Below are 13,339 nucleotides of genomic sequence, written 5' to 3' on the forward strand. Positions count from 1 at the left end.
CCAATTAAAAGATGGGCAAATGAGCTGAAGAGTCAACTCTCTAAGAAAGACATATGAACAGCCAAAAAACATACAAAAAAAAATGTTCAATATCCCTTAGCATAAGGGAGAATGCAAATCAAAACCACAATGAGATACCGCCTAAACCTAGTCAGAATGGCTACGATTTAAAAAATGAAGAATTATAAGTGCTGGTGAGGCTGTGATGAAAAGGGAACTCTCTTACATTGATGATGGGAATGTAAATTAATCCAGCCACTGTGGAGAACAATATGGGGGTTCCTCAAAGTCCTGTAAATAGAAGTGCAATATGATTCAGCACTTCCACTCCTGGGTATCTACCCAAAGGATAGGAATTAACTCAGTTCGAAAAACACTTGAACATTCATGTTTATTGCAACATTATTTACAATTGCTAAGAAATAGAACCAACCCAAATGCCCACAGACAGACAAACTAATTGAAAAAGTTTGCCACAAAAATACTACAGAATATTACTCAGTCATAAAAAAAAAAAATGTGATCCTAGCATTTGATATAAAGTGGACAAAAATGAAAGATTTATCCTTAAGTGAAGCAAGTCAAACTATGAAAAACAGGCATTGTATGTCCCTACTTAATATGTACTGAATGTCTGCACTGTATGGCAGAAAGTGAATATTGGACAATATAAAGATATTGTGGAACTGTGGATCAGAGACAGTTTGGGAGGAGGGTAAGAAATGTCAGAAGTTGAGAGGGAAGGAATAAGGGGGAAAATAAAGGAGTTAAACAGTTAAGAAACACAACATGAAAAATTATCTGTTGAAGATAATAGGTATGGTAATATCTGATCGAGCCAATATTCAGTGTTTTTTGGATGGGAAAAATTCATTTTGTATGCTGTTATGATAAGCAGTGAATGAATGTAAAATGAATGAATGAATAAATAAATAATCAGTACAAAGGAAAGGGATTAAAAATGAGAAGACTACGCCCCCCAATTTACACTATATATGTATATACACACACACTGAAACATACAAATGCACATATACATTTTTTGTTTCACCTTATGCTACTATACTTAAAATTTTCCTAAGAACATTATGGTCCTAAAAAAATTTTAACTTTAAAAGATATTGACCTTAATTTACACCAAAGAGAGAGTTTTGTTTCTTTGTTTTGTTTTTGTTTTTGTTTTTGTTTTAGGTTTTTGCCATAGGGTGGCCAAAGAGAAGAGACAGTAATAAATCACCCCATGGGGTGAAGGGAGATGGTATGCCACAATCTCTTTTCTTCCATTCTCCTCCTGGAATTTTTGGAATATATGCACACATGCCTGGCATGATTTTCAAGTTACCAGGTCTGGAACTTGAACCACGGTCAGTCACGTGGGAGTCCAGCACCTTAACCACCATACCACCTGTTGTCCCTCCATCCAGCCCAGGAAAGAGATTTTATCAATTGAAGGTTCTGGCTTATCATTAACAATGTTGCAAGAGCTTTAGCACTGAAGAAACAGGTCTAGATTTACCTGGGGACAATGATTCACTTCATTTTTTCTCAGTGACTGTAATGAGTGACTTGTGTAAACATGGAACTAGCTATTTATAGATCACTTAATCTGTGATTTGAGAGAGACTCTCATTGAGACATTCTAATGAGGAAATAGATAACAAAAATCACAGCATCACAGAAACGTGATGAATGTCATTCTATGTCAAAGGTGATCCCATTGAGAAACAAAGGAAGAGGTTTCACTGACCTGAGTATCAGGGAAATGGTGTTTATCTCTAATTCATAAATTTTTACACGTGATGTATTTACCTTTTCCTTTGCCTCCAGAAAACTTAGAATCTGATTTTTTATTTACCACCAGCAATTTCATAGGACTACTAGTGTATATTTTACATTGCTAATCTTTATTTTCTGTTTACTTCATTCTCAAATGTGCATTTTATACTATATATGTGTAAATATGTATATATACGTGAGTATGTGTGTGTGTGCATGCATGTATGTGTCTTAACCACAAGTTCTTTTTTTTAAGAGAGATTTTTGCTATTGGGCATGTGTGCTCGCCAGAGAGACAAAGAGAGACAGAGAGACAGAAATAGAGAAATCACCCCCCGAGGGGGGATTGTCATGTTGCAATTCCTTCTCCTCCATTCTCCTCTCAGGATTTTGGGCACATAAGCACATGCACCTGGCATAAATTTGAAGCTTCCAGGTCCAGGACTTGAACCATGGTCAACTAAGTGAGAGTCCAGTGACATAACCATTATGATAGCCACTAGTTCCAAAATAAATTTCTTATAAAATGAATAGAATAAGAAAGATTAACATTTAGAAAGATAAAATAAGTATTCACAGTGCCTACCCTCTCTGTCTGTCTGCAGTGTGACCATGTCCCAAAAGAGATGCTTTCTCTTCTACCTTCTCTGTCTCTCTTTGGCAAATACGAAAAAAAATAAAAAGTACATAGTATATTGTTGAGATAAAAATAGATCTTAAAACACTGTGTATGGGGACCAGCAATTGATGTAATGGCTATGTCACTGGACTCCCATGTAGTTGACTGTGGTTCAAGTCCCAGACCTGGTGGCTTAAACTCATGCTGAGCATGTGTGAGTGCGTGCCCAAGATCCCAAGAAGAGAATGGAGGAGAAGGGATTGCGGCATGGCCATCCCCCTGGGGGGGGTGATTTCTTGCTTTCTATCTCTCTGTTTCTCTCTGTCTTTCTGGCAAGTGCATGCACCCTACAGCAAAAATCTCTCAAAAAACAAACTAACTAATAAAACAAAAACAAAAACAAAAAAAAAAACCACCGTGTATGAAATGGTTTTATGTTTTAAGAACAAATTCATACCTCTGTGAAAGAAAAAAAAATAAACAACTGGGAGTTTATCATTAATAAAGTGTTGTAAGAAATAGTTACTATTATCTGTGCAAGATAATAGCTGATTTTTATTTGTTTATTTTTACCTATCAGCACTTTTCAATTTTTCAGTGATGAACACATGCTACGTATATATAAGAGCCGTTTACTGGAAAACAAACAATAGCTGCCTTCTCTCCATTTCCCTTCTGGCTTAACTACTGGTACATCCCAAAGAGAATGTTCTAGAAAAAACTTGAGCATAGTGTTCACAATCCCACATATTTTTTTCCCAATAGATGTAGTTGAGAGACCTTCAAAGCCTTAATATGCTATAGTTAGTAGGTTTTGTGGAAAAGGTCACTAGGCTTGTGATATTATTGTGATATTAATTTATATCTTTTTTTCTACTCAAGACATAATGTTATTGGACAAGATGGTCTATTCTATTTATTTGTTACAACAGAAAACAGTTTCCAAATAACTAATTATTTTTTAAAGAATTATTTTATTTAACTTTACTATTTATTTATTTAGATTTGACCAGACAGGGACAGAGTGAGAGAGAGAGAGAGGAAAAGTAAGAAAGCAAGCTGCCAACTCCAGGACTCAAACCATGGTCAGCCATGTGGGAGTCTAGTGCCCTTAACCACTACACCACCTGCCAGTCCACCAAATAACTGATGATTACAACAGCTGGTCATTTAGAATAAGGTTTGAGCCTAACTTTTGATTACATAGTAGTGGTATAGCAACCTGATGAGTACTTCTACTTCAGATTTTCTACTTCAAAGTAATATTGCATATTTTGTCAGCCAAGCTAGACAATATATTAATGGACTGAGATGTAATGCAAACCCTGACTATTAACTTAATACTGGCTTGAATTTAGGATGGGAATGTGAGGTTTTTCTCTGACAAAATTCACCTGCCTAACTTTGTTTCTGGCTCCTTAATTCACCCTTCTATGCGTCTCTCTGTCTTTTAAATACGTACCTACATATGTTCATACATCTACTCTAGTGTCAAGTGGACTATAAAATACATTCATATGTCCTTATTAAGAAGGCAGAGAACATACAATAGGACAATGGATAAGTAGAAATGTCCAGAGCATGCTTTCCTAAAACACTGCCTGTGCTTGTAAAGTGAAGTAGTTTGGAAACAGGTTCTACACTTTCTACAGACCCCCGTCTCCTATATGTCTTCCTCTGGCCTTCTCGAAATAGGCCCTCAGAGCCTTTTGCTGAACCTAAAAACATCCCAGATATCTTGCTATCTTACTGTTTTAGTGACTCTCCTTCCCTTACTGAGATTCTATGATCAGGAAAAGTAGTGGGAAGGATTTAATGACATACATTTTTTGGTTCAAAATAAGTTCATTATATAACATGTCCTTTCTTTATCTTTGTGTGACTAGTTCAAAAACATAGGTAACATTTTCTATAACTTCACTTACAAATCATGTTTGGAAATTATAGTGAATTCTTTGGTTTAAGGTAAGCAAATGTCAGTATCTGGCTCGTTTTAGATGACATTATCTCACTTATTAAGCTATTAAATGACTTAAACTTTGGACATTAAGTTATTTGTTACATGTCTTAACTGAATTATCTGCTTACATTTCCAGCAAACATCTCCTGTTTTCCCAGATCGCATGATTAATAACTATCACTGAATTCCCTGACAAAGTTCTGGGTAAGTGGTCTAACCCTAGCCTTCCCTTCTAGGAAGGAAAGTTAAATAAATACTTTCATCCTATATCTTGGTGAACCATCTTAGGTTTTGAATTGGATACAACGTTCCAAAAGGAGAGTTTATAGGTAAGAAAATGATATGTATAGTAATTTCCACCCTCTCTTCATGAGTCATTGTGGGTAAAGTTTGTGATTTTGCTCTTTTTAAATAGTCCTTACCTGTGGCAAATCACACCCACACACACACACAAACAAATACAAATTGAATAGGAGAGTGAACAGGGCTGACAAGGCACAATTAAGGCTTTAATCTTCGAGAAAGAATCCAGTTGGAGAATTCCATTTCTTGTTAGAGCTTTTGTCAACATTTTCAAACATGGCAACAGCCTTAAAAAAACGCCAAATACATGACTTTGGAATTTAAAGGAATCTGCAATAATGTTTTTAAAGAGACAGGAAGTCAGAAAGTTGATCTTCATTGGTTTTCTGCCTACCATGCAGAGTGCACTTCAGAAAGCTAGTATATGCATTGACACGTCAGCTGAAGGGAGGACATTATGATGTTATGGTCCTCTGGGCCTTTCAAATGAACAAAATAAATTTTTTTTAAATCTCATTATAGGTTCACGATGTTCTTTTGTACTGTTATGATTAAGTCAACCAAACATGAGTTGGTCAACATTAAAACAGAAAGCTGGGTAGCAGTTGAAGTCACAAATAGTTTCCTGTGAATTTGGATGTCTTGAGTAAAGCTGAAATGTTTGCATAATCTTTTCTCTAGCAACAACATTCCAAATGCATATTTCTCTTTAAAAAGAAACTCCACGCTCAGTGTATTCTGGGTTCAAGGCCTGAATAAAAACCATCTCGAGTCAAAAGTCCTCTTCTAAAAATTGAGATGTAGAGGAGGTCATAAGCTTTTTGACTTCTTGTTTAAATCATTTATGGATGACTAAAAGTCACACTGATTTAAAGTACAAATTTACTAAAAATCTCTGAACTTGAACTTTGAGCTATCTAGCCCAATTTCTTTCCCCAAATCTTCCCAAATATTTGATGTTTCTAAAAAGAAGATAAATCACTATACATAATACTGAGCAAAGGAGAAGGTGAAATGAACAATAAAATCTGCTTACATAATTTTTCTCAGAGTCTGGAAATAAAAATGTTAAGTGTAGCCTAACACTTTCATGGCATTTTTCCAAAATACATGTCTTAAAGTGTATAACATCTACTTTTCTAACATAAAAATATAAAACCTAGAGATCCAAATGTATAAATAAAATGTAAATCTCTGAATTATACTTATTTTGAATGTCTTAACTTTCCCAGGAGTTTGATGAAGACAGCACTTAATAAAGGAATATTTTTATGATGAAAATTACTTGTCTCTCTGCTTTGAGCCAATGGGATGTTTGCCAAAAATTTTAATTTTCCCTCAACACAGTAGAATTGTATTATATGCTATTTTTATTTTATGAATTCAACTATATGATTAATAGCATACTCAGATAGTATAAGGAATAATAAAAGTCTACACAATACTGTTTATCACATGTACTCTGTATGACAGACTATACACACACACATGCACACACACATATATAGATATATGTTATATATATATGTGTGTGTGCTTGTGTGTGTGTGTGTGTGTGTGTGTGTGTGTGTGTATTTTAAAGGTTTTCATGTCAAATGCTCTCAATAACCTAATATAGTGAGGGCAGAAGGAAATAATTAGCATATGCTTATGCTTTACCCTTATTTAGAAATAACAGCAATACTTTAGTAATATTTTGCCGTAATAGTAATAGCCAACAAAATTATGCTAAGGGATGAAGTAGTTGACCAATTAAGCTGTCACTTTTTTTTAAGTTTCTTTTTTTTTGGTCTGTAGAGCACATGCACTTGCAGGAGAGGCAGAAAGAAATAGACAGAAAGCAAGAAATCCTCCCCACCCTGGAGGAGATGGCCACACTACAATCCCTTCTCCTCTATTTTCTGCTCAGGATTTTAGACGTGCACACACATGTGCCTGGTAAGAGTTTGAAGCCTCCAAGTCCAGGACTCCAACCACAGTCAGCCATGTGGGGATCCAGTGATGTAACCATTACACCATCTGCTGGTCCCTAAGCTGTCATTTTTAAAGTGAATTAAACATCACTAGAAAAGATGTAATATTATTGACTAATTCAGGTTTCTGTATGAGATTCTTTGTGATTACAGAGTTGAAAATTGATTCTAACACACTGAGTGCCTCTAAACAGAAACTTAAAATAATAAATTATGTTTTGCCAATCCCAAACTTATTTTCGAGGAGTTAAGTTATAGAGTACAATTGCAACCTCTACCACTAAACTTGAAACCAGGCAGCTGAGATTTTTATACCTCATAGTCTTAGTCAACTGAAGCTATTAATATGTGGTTAATGTTCCTTACCAGAAACACACAATTTATTTTACTATCTGAAGCTTAAACCATTCACTATACCTCCCAAGAAGTTTCCGATTTGGGAAACACACACGTGCACACGCACACACACACACACACATACACACACACACACACACACACACACACACACACACACAGGAAAAAATTACCTAAGAGGAAATTTTCTTTGGACATTGACTCCGTAGGTTGAAGTGAATTAGTAAGTAAATCTTTTTCAGCTCCTATTTCTATATAAGCTATTTTTAATAGAAAATTATATTCATACTGAGTGTGAAACCAAAAATAAAATAGAAGACCATCTGATGTCTGTTCTAATAATTACTTCTAAGTTCCTGAAACTGAAGCCTAGCTAAATTACAGCAGTTCTTGTCCATGTGTAGCTGAAATTCCACAATGTATTGATAAATAAGATTTGACTGACGGTGCTGACATTCATTACAATGGTCTGCTCAGGTTTAATTGGATATTTTAAGATCATAAGATACAGGATGTATGCAAGAATAAACATTTATCTTTGAGATTTCAATAACTGTTATTTCTCTATTAGAATGTATTGTTTAAAAAATTGCTAATGGAAAATCTGACTTTGAATTCAGCTTGTGACCTTAATAAAGTGAAGCTCTTCCAAAAATTTTTAGGATTGTCCATTTTAAAGAAAAGTCTGAATTCTTTTAATTAACTTTAGGCTGGCAATATCCCTATAAAAAGTTAAAATATCATAAAGTGCTTTCTCAACTGAGATAAAAAAGTAACAAAATATTTTGAAGAAGATATGGCATCTATATATCTATTACTGGGACATTGAGAAAGTCTATGATTTATTTTTGCATAGAAAAACAGAAATATACCTCATGACTTTTCCAATGACCTAATAAACTATTTTGGTGAGCTGAATGATTCATTAAACTGAGGGGAGAGAAAACAATAACAGAAAATTTCAAATGCATCAAAACATAACCTTTATTGCAGCAATATATCCCTTATTATAAGTATAAATAAAGAAGATGAATTATTTTTACAAAAATAACAGTTTCTCTTCTCTCTCACTAAATAAACAGTGAACACATTGAACATGGACCCATAGATCTAATATTACTTGAGTAAATCCTTTGTGCTAGGTACTGTGTCAGTTTCCTTGTATGTATTACCTCATTTAATCTTCTAATAACTTTAGCAAATAAATTCTATTATTCTCCTTTTACATATAGCATATGACAAAACTGAGGCTAAAAATGTTAAATACTAGAAAATTATATAATTATACTTAGCAACTATCTGTGCCCAAATTAAAAATCAAGGACAGTCAAAATCCAAACTTCAAAGCCAGTGTTTGTAACCTTGAGCTCTGTTCAGCAAATCACTATGTTTTTGAATGCTCAGTTCTTTTCTTTTCTTTTTCTTTTCTTTTTCTTTTTCCTTTTGTCTTTCTTCAAGTTATCAGGTCCAGAACTCAGACCACACAGTCAGCCATGTGGGATCCAGCCCCCTTAAACACCACACCACCAGTGGGCTCAGAATGCTCAGTTCATTCTGAGGGCTCCAGACATGCATACATCTCTGTTTCCCTGCTTGCTTTGTTCTTTTTCTCACTCTCCTTCCTTCTCTCTTCCCCATGGAATAACTTTTGGCTTCATTTTATATTTAAAAAGCAAATTTGTCTAAGTGCTCCTCAACTGCATGGGGACACAGTAAAAAACACTTTAACCAAATGAAAAGATTAGAGTCAATAAAACAAAATAAGAAGATTAGAATCAAAAGTAGATTTATATGTGGGAATTGGGTGTAAACAAGAAAGCCTGACATGCTCTATTATCATTGTTAACAGCAATTTCATGTTTACACCTCAAAAATGACCACTTTCACTTTACATTAACCAACACAAGTTTTAAACTGCTTAGTTTCATGGTCAAGCCAGTCTGTCTGAAATAAGATTTTTTGTTTGTTTGTTTTTTTGGGGTTTTTTGTATATAGTCCTAGACTTTTTAGAATATGCTCGATCGCCTTTCCAGAACAATATTGCTGTAGGGAGAGGAGGAAGTGGCAGGCTTTAAAAATACATCCAATGAACAGTACAGGGGATTAAATAAAAATATAAATTTACTCTAAAATTCATTTTCAACTTTCTGCCTTTTGCTTTGGACATAAATGAAAAGAGAACAAAGGGCTGTTTGGGACTAAGTGTTAAAAACTTCTGTCATAAACTGTATGGACTTGCAGTGATTTTAAGCAACTTGACCTACTCTCTGGAAACATGCTGAAAGCATCAGTGTAATTTCATTCCTTGGTTTTAGATATTTATGTCTCTGCGCTATGCTTCCATTCCAGGGACAAGAACACATCTGAGCCATTCACAGTATGAATCTGGTAAAACACTCCAGGGATCTTCAAGATAGAATTGTTCAACAATTTTTGGATGCAGGGGAATATAAAGTGCATATTTGTAATTCTGTATTTACCCATGTATTTTTTTAGCATGTTTATATTCCCAGTTCTTTTTGGAAAAGGGAGGCTGGGGAGTGGAGACCAAGTAGGGGTGATAATTAGAAGTGGGAAACTTATTATTATTTTTTTATGAGAGATTTATGCCATAGGGCACGTGCACTCACCAGAGAGACAGAGAGATAGAAAGTGAGAAATCATCCTCCATGGGGGATGGGTGTGCCACACGCACACACACCCAACATGAGTTTTAAACCACCAGGTCTGGGACTCAAGCTGCAGTCGACTATGAGGGAGTCCAACAACGTAACTGTTATATCATCCATTGGTCCCATGGATGGGAAAGTTTAAGGAGGAGCTCTATGTAGAAACTATGTTTCGGATGTATTAAAAAGCAGGTGGGGGGAATCTGGGCTATCTATTTTCATGTTGTGAATAAAGCTAAAAATGAAATAGGAATAATCTCCCATAAAACAGATCAAAGTAGTGCATTATAACTCTAACATCTGTACATGCCTGGATGAGCACAGCTCTGCTGCTGGACTAAATGACAGCTCCAGAATGTTATAACTCTGCCACTATGTTTACCTCAGGTTAGTTTAAATCCTTGCTAGAGAATGAAAGCCTCTTTAAAGAAATACTTTAGCAACACACACACACACACACACACACACACACAGATATGCAGAGAACACTATGTGCAAGTCAGTTGGCTGCCTGATTAATGCACATGGGGGTAGAAAGGAAAACCAGTATTCAATTCAATTACAGGCATTTTTAAAAAATGATCAAACAAAGCAATTCCAGTTATCTCTCGCTTAGATATAATTTTCAGTTAAATCCTAACAGACATAACTCTTCACAAGAAGGCATTGTCTGGATAGAGTCCAAGGGAGAAAATTTGTGTTAATGCTGTTTAATGAGACTGAGCAATTTATTTTTGGCCTTTTTTCAGGTTTTGTTTTTGTTTTGTTTTGTTTTGTTTTGGTCATCAAAATTCATGAAGATTCTTTGCTAAATCCACTTATTGCCTCTGGTTGCCTGAGTCTCTGGGGCACTTGAACCTCAGGACTCATTGCAATGTGCCTATAGTACACAAAGCCAATAGAAACATAGGGAATATCTTTATAGAAAGTCAATTTTATTGTAAAATTTTATAAGTAAAAGTATTATTTTATATTTTAAAATTATAACTTGTCATTTTACTTCCTGTCTTACATTTATTTATATATATTTTTTTTTTTTTTTTTTTTTAAAGACAGAGAGAGACAGAAAGCAAGAAATCACCCCCCAGGGGGGATGGCCACACCGCAATCCCTTCTCCTCCATTCTCCTCTCGGGATCTTGGGCACGCACGCACACACACACGCCCGGCGTGAGTTTTAAGCCACCAGGTCCGGGACGCGAACCACGGTCGACTACGTGGGGGTCCAGCAACATAGTCATTACACTAACTGCTGGTCCCTTACATTTATAAATGTGAAGATGAGCAAGATCATTTCAGGCTGTACCCAAGGTTTGGGGGGCTTTATTCTTTCTCTCTACTTAGGTGCATTTCAGTGGAAAAGTTTATAACACTCAGTGATTAATAAAACTAGGACTAACATCAACTAAATTTTAGTGTAGAGTACTCATACTATTAAAAATCCTAAGTAGCAGTCACTTGTCTGTATTCATAGCAGATATTTAAATGAAGCAACTTGGTGATCCTCCATCTCCAAATGATTACTATTAATTAGCCTCACATTTTAACTTTTCAAAATATACCTTACACAAAAATGGAAGATATGATGGTATTAGTTAATGTATACTTTAAAAAAACAGAACTATAATTGAAAGTGCACAACATAACGTAGTGTTCAATTTGAGGAAGATGAATATGTCTAAATCCTTGACTGATTATAACACATTGTGTGTATGCTTGAAAAACCACACTATACCCCCAAACAAAACATTCAATGATTATATGAAAACCAGAAATCACACTAAAAAATAAATAAATGAAAAATGATGGTGTCATGGTTTAGTAGACAGTGTTTTTTATATTTTCACCTACAGTGATGATGCTGTTTAAATCACTGGTGTTTCAGAGTCTATAAAACACATTTTAAAAAATATTGGCAGAATTCCATTATATCGTGCACTTAATCTTACCAAATCTATTAAATTCTAGTCAATTTGAGGTCAGATTCAAATGGAAAACATGCCATAGACAAAGTATACCATACGTAACAAACCAATTCTGTATGCCAGTAATACTTTGCTTGATGATGATTGTATTCTTATAAATAAATAAATGTTTAAATATAAAAAATAAGAGTATATTGATGATATATGGGGTTCTGTCTACAAACTGAAATGAATAAAATGCATTCAATAACTGTTTTAGAAATAAATCTTTACGTGTATTACTTATAATTTTTTGTCAGAAGATACACAAGACAAGTGCAGGAAATTTCCGTTTAATAAACAAAGTACAAGTTAAGAACACTCATGTGGCCCAAGTTTTATTCATTAACTGCAAAGTATTCTCATGAGTGCTTTATCTTGGATTATAAACTTTTTGGAGGAGACAATACAGGTTTTGTATGCTTCCATTCACTGAGGGATTAGCTACCAGCACTTTTAGTTCAACTGAAATTAAGTACACGCTTTCAGATGGTAGTCACAATGACATTGATTTTGGCAAAGATGTAAAGAGAGGAAACAGAGACAAAGCTGAAGGTCAAACGTGGAACCAATCCTGTTAGGACTTCTTACCATGAGGTAAGCAACACTGACTAGCTCTAGGTTGCATGAAGCCTCGCATGAAAAAGCCAACATTGACTAGATAACTAGGTTCAACCACACACAGAAATTGAGGGTGAAGTATTAGTGTGAAAATCACAGAATTAACAATGAAGTCTTTGGTGAAGACAAAAAAAGGGGACATTAGAATTTGATGGGTTAAATGCATAAGATCTTCACAGATGAGGTTGCTGGCACACAGGTCCTCATCTCACAGGTGAACATCAGGGTTCCTTCTACTGGTGGCCCCGTGGATAAAGGAATAAAAAGCAATGTGGGTTTGGAGGACCATTTAGAAGTACAGGGTTTATGAATCACATACCCAAACATGCAAAAACAATTTCTTGCTGCTTTTCAACCAAAGTTCAACACAATCTTCAATATAAGGTAAAAACATTTAAAAGAATTTTTTTCTTTTAAATATAATTTATAAACTAATAGCAAGCATAAAACAGCCAACCAACCAACCAATCTACCTTCTCCCTTGCAAAATACACAACTCTAAACAGAGGGAGAAAGTCATTAAACTCATAAAAGAAAGTTTCTAATTTTATCCCTGTGGTAGGCAAGCTTCTACAATAGCCATATCTCTCTTGCCTTATAAAACTCACATACCTGTGTTTTTCCCTCCCCAGAACATGTGTTGGATTGAGTGACTTGCTCTAATCAATAAACTACTCCAAAGTTGATAAGATGCTACTCTTGTTATGGTTGCAAATGACTGTCACTTCCATTTTTTCTAGTAGACTGTTTGGCCTTTTCAGCATGCATGCTTTGATGTAGCAAGCTGAATGTTGGAGAGGCCCATGTGGCAAGAGACTTACATTCTACTCCCTGTGAGAAACTGAATTCAAGAGACCTATCTTTCCCAGTCTGTCTTTCAGAGAACTTGGCCTCAGCCAACACCTGGATTATGGCCTCAGAAGAGACCCTGAAGTGGAGGAGCCATGTGAACTGAGCTGTGCCACATTCCTGACCAACAGCAATTTGAGGTGATAAATGTGTATTGTTACAAGATCTAGATTCTGGATAATTTATTATGCAGCATGGGTAAATAATACAGCCTCTCAGTATCTTCCTGTGACTTGGAATATATTCCAC

At 35.2% G+C, this 13,339-nt stretch overlaps 1 protein-coding gene and 1 long non-coding RNA gene across 4 annotated transcripts in view; one reads left to right on the forward strand and one right to left on the reverse strand.

Annotated features, from left to right (window-relative positions):
- Nucleotides 1-13,339, reverse strand: part of ANGPT1 (angiopoietin 1) — a 277,865-nt gene that overhangs the window by 232,957 nt on the left and 31,569 nt on the right. The gene's annotated exons all lie outside the window — the stretch shown is intronic.
- Nucleotides 1-13,339, forward strand: part of LOC114006011 (uncharacterized) — a 33,549-nt gene that overhangs the window by 6,797 nt on the left and 13,413 nt on the right. Inside the window, exons 2-4 of the long non-coding RNA XR_003547784.1 lie at nucleotides 4,492-4,559; nucleotides 9,338-9,442; nucleotides 13,111-13,230. This is a non-coding gene — a long non-coding RNA (uncharacterized LOC114006011). The remainder of the gene's footprint in view (nucleotides 1-4,491; nucleotides 4,560-9,337; nucleotides 9,443-13,110; nucleotides 13,231-13,339) is intronic.

Source organism: Tupaia chinensis, unplaced genomic scaffold (genome assembly GCF_000334495.1).
Source record: "Tupaia chinensis unplaced genomic scaffold, TupChi_1.0 Scaffold145257_1, whole genome shotgun sequence".
Taxonomy (NCBI): domain Eukaryota; kingdom Metazoa; phylum Chordata; class Mammalia; order Scandentia; family Tupaiidae; genus Tupaia; species Tupaia belangeri.